The 4,168-nt window shown below is 35.1% G+C and overlaps 1 pseudogene; it reads right to left on the reverse strand.

Moving 5' to 3' along the window:
- Positions 1 to 2,660: 2,660 nt before the first annotated feature.
- Positions 2,661 to 3,673, reverse strand: LOC107742802 (SLAM family member 9-like; annotated as a pseudogene).
- Positions 3,674 to 4,168: the final 495 nt, after the last annotated feature.

Raw genomic sequence — 4,168 nt, forward strand, 5'->3', positions numbered from 1 at the left:
TCGCTTTATTGTGCCATCCCAAAGAGGCACCAAATCACTTTCTCTGACTTTTAAATTAAATGTTCCTTCTTAAATGGTCTTCAACAATCGGCTAAAAACACATCGCTTCCATCTTTATTTGACCCTCTAACTCTAGCACTCTCTATTCTAATTCTATTCTTTAAAAAAAAAAACTTGCCCCTTTTAGACTGCATTCTATTCATTTACTATCTGCCTGTTTTCTTAAAAAAACAAACAAAACAAAAAAAAACACTAGCTTCTCTAATATTCTTGTATTCTATCTATTTGTTTTCTTTTCATTTACAGTATTATACAATTAACAAAAGCAAAAAAGGCCTCTAACACTAGCTTGCTCTATTCTTTTTCTATTCTATCTGTTTTCTTTTTATTTATTATATAAAAAAAAAAAAACCTTGCTACGTGTGCTGCGTTCAGCTAACTGAGACTTGTTATAGCACTTGCATATCATTGCTCTCTTGTTGATTTTGCTTCCATTGTCCTCATTTGTAAGTCGCTTTGGATAAAAGCATCTGCTAAATTACTAAATGTAATGTAAAAGTAAATCGTTTGAAATTTAAATTTGAAATGAACAATATCATAAAACAAGTAAAATGGTGCACGGATTAATAATGTAATTTTTGTCATTAAAAACAGGTGAAACAAATATTTAACTCACCATAGACAATGAGAGTAAAAGACTCTCTCACACTGTTGATCAGTAGTTTATAATATCCATCATGTCCAATTCTGGTGTCTGTGATGGTCAGAGATCCAGTTTGATGATCCAGCTTCAGTCTGTCTCTGAATCTCCCATCAAGAACATCATGTACAGTGATTCTGTCGGTCTGTTTATTGATTTCAGCTATTAAAGTGTCTTCATTTCCAAACCTCCACTGAATCACATCGTCATCCATTATTTCAGTAAGACCAGAGTTCAGAGTGACTGAATCTCTTCCTTCGCACCAAACACACCCGAAGAACAGTTTTTCACAGATTAAAGCTCCAATGTAATTATTTTGTGCTGGTTTAATAAAGCCATCATTATCACTAGATCTAGTTTAAAGTATTTGAATAATGTTCTTCAGTGGTACAGAGACTAAAATGCTAAAAGAAAGGAGAAATTGATACACTTTCTTATCAGTAACTTGATCTGTGTGGTGTTTAAGATATTTTGTGTAACTGAAATGAAAACTCTTGTGGGCTGAATGAATCTATCGCTATAATGCACCACACTGAATAGAGCTGAATTCAAACGTGTTCTTACAATTAAATCACAGTTCAATTATTTCAATATGAAAATATCAGTGATTGTTAATCCTCTCTGACTAATTTAACCAGTAATTTAATACATGCCACTGAAGCCATAAAAACACATTTCAAACTCACCAACATCACGAAGATCAACAAGCTTTTACTGATCTTACCTTTTCAACTGATGCATGATAAGAATAATGTTTGATTTCATAATTGACTGTTGATGGATTTCAGATTGTTTTTTCATATTAACAGTAGAGAAAATGAAGAAACGCTTCAGCCGCCAACCACAGACCTCATTCATCTACACGCTGATGCAGATGCTGTTTGTCCACCAGCAGATCCAACCACATTCAATATATCAGACCACAGCAGGTTTAACTTTGACTCACAAACTGAGCTGCTAACACTACATTCAGTGAATGACATTTAGCATTTTTGCCAGTATTGCTTCAACAAACAGTAAAAGTTAAAAACAGCAGCCTGTAAATCTGATTCACCCAGCTGAAACAAAATAAGACATAAAATAAGTATTTTGATGTTATATTTTGTCTTGGGCAAATTTTATGCGAAATGTTTGAGTTTATAATGAGCTCTCTGGATTTTGATGGCAGACTTTAGTATTTGGGCAAATCTGAGCAACATAACTCTATGATAATAATTAAACACATGTGAAAGTTTTACCATTATCTTTTTTTTTTTTCTGGAGAAACAGAAGTGTAGAGGCCTGGATCAGTGTTTACTGAAATTCCAGTTGAATTTATGATGGATTTACACAACAATCCTCATATTTTACCTGTTCAGTACGTAACAGCAACGAGGGTTCGACAAAATACACTCACAAGAGTCAACATTTTAGTGCACAAACGTCTCCAACAAGAGAAAAAAGCCTCAGAAGCGTCAAGCGCCTCCTTCTGGATGAACCAGAGGAGAAACATTCACAGACTGTGATGATGCAGAGTTTTTTCACCATACATGTTATATTTTAAAGTCATTTACTACACTACACTTCATATTGTGTTATATTACCTTGCCATTTGATGACAAAGGAAAAGATAGTAAACACTGCAGCTGTACAAACACACTCGTTTGTACAGCTGCTGAACAGGCACTCGACATGATAAATGTAATAAAACATTGTGGGACTCTTGAACCTCAGAGTCAGAAAACTTTATTGATAAAGGCAAGCAAGTACAGATGACAAATGTCTCAACTGAGAGAAATATAATGAATAAAACCTTGATATATCAGTATTTATCATGACAAACACTCACATTTGATAGCATATATGAGGATTTGGAAATGAGCCTCGTCAAAACCAGCAGATGAATATATAAAGCCTTTAAAAATGAAAGAAGATTAATAAATGACTTAAAAAATTGTTATATGAGAAATTACATAATGATTTAGGTTACTGATGTGTGAATCTGTGCTTGATCTTGTTCAGCTCTTCTGGATCTGATGTCATAAACCAGAAGAATGACAGTAGCCACGCCCACCAGAGCAGAGAGGACCAATCGGATCACAGCTTCAGTAGAACCACAGCAGTGGACAGAGTCTGAGGAATAAAAACACCAAACTGAGATCAGCTCAGTCAATAAACGTTAATATCAGCGCCGACATCAACTAACATCAGCTGCTGCTGTACCTGAACATGTGTGACACAGTTGAGTGATGTCCAGATGTTGAGTCTGGTTGCTGATGGGATTGTTGAGCACACAGCTGTAGCTGTTTTAATCCTGATATTCCACCTCCAGAGGTAGAGAGAGACTGATGCTGAGATCAGACACACTGATGCTGGACAATAAACTGTTTCCTTTGTACCAGGAGAGAGTCACATGACCCACATTCACCACTGAACACAACAATGAACATGATGATGATGATGATGATGAAGAACATTGTGAAGAGTTACTGCTGATGACAGGAACAGGCAGACGAGCTGAAAACACAAGAGAATGAAGAGAAATATTAACAAATCTAATAAATTATTTTCGGTTCACTGTGTTGAGGGAGTGTTTATACAGTCTGTCAGCTCAGACTATAAAATGATTGAACAATAAATATGTCAATTGTTAACTAAAAAATATTTGAAAGACAGGATAGGTGATCTCTATTCACCATAGACAGAAACTCTGAATGCTTTTGATAACGGTTTTGCTCCAACAATCAGTATTTCATAAACTCCAGCATGTTCAGTTCGGATGTTTGTGATGGTCAGAGATCCAGTTTGATGATCCAGCTTCAGTCTGTCTCTGAATCCCGCAACATCACCATGAGATGTGGAAAAGAGCTTAGATTTTTTATTGATTTGAGCTATAAGAGTCTCTGAAAGTCCAAACATCCATGTTATCAGATCATCATCATGTATTTCAGTAACACCAGATTCTAGAGAGACTGAATCTCCCTCCATCACTGACACTGACGTCACTGCACCTGAATCAGCAAACACAGCTGAAGAACAAACAGAAAAGATTAAGACTTTTAACTTAACTGCATGATGGTTTATTAAAATAAACAGTTTGAAATTTACTTGTTTCAATCATTTACTTGTGAAATGATTAGATTAATTAAAATTAATAGATTAATAATTGCATCTTTGCAGTGATTTGAATAAAACTGTGATTAACTGATGCAGGAACTCACCAACCAGATGCCACAAACACAAACGGATTCTGTATGAGAATATCAGTGAATCTTTATCCTCTCTGACTAATTTAACCAGCAATTTATTACATGTTCCCAGAACAGGAGCAACAGAAGCCATAAAAATGAATTTAAACTCACCAACCAGATGCCACAAACACAAAAAGAACCATAATCTGTGAAACATCTTCAATGGTTTCAGTCCACAAATATGAAAAGACAAACTCTTCAGAACTGATTCAGTAATAAAATGACAGATGAGCTGATG

Source organism: Sinocyclocheilus rhinocerous, unplaced genomic scaffold, assembly GCF_001515625.1.
Source record: "Sinocyclocheilus rhinocerous isolate Xijiao unplaced genomic scaffold, SAMN03320098_v1.1 scaffold1879, whole genome shotgun sequence".
In the NCBI taxonomy this organism is placed as follows: Eukaryota; Metazoa; Chordata; class Actinopteri; order Cypriniformes; family Cyprinidae; genus Sinocyclocheilus; species Sinocyclocheilus rhinocerous.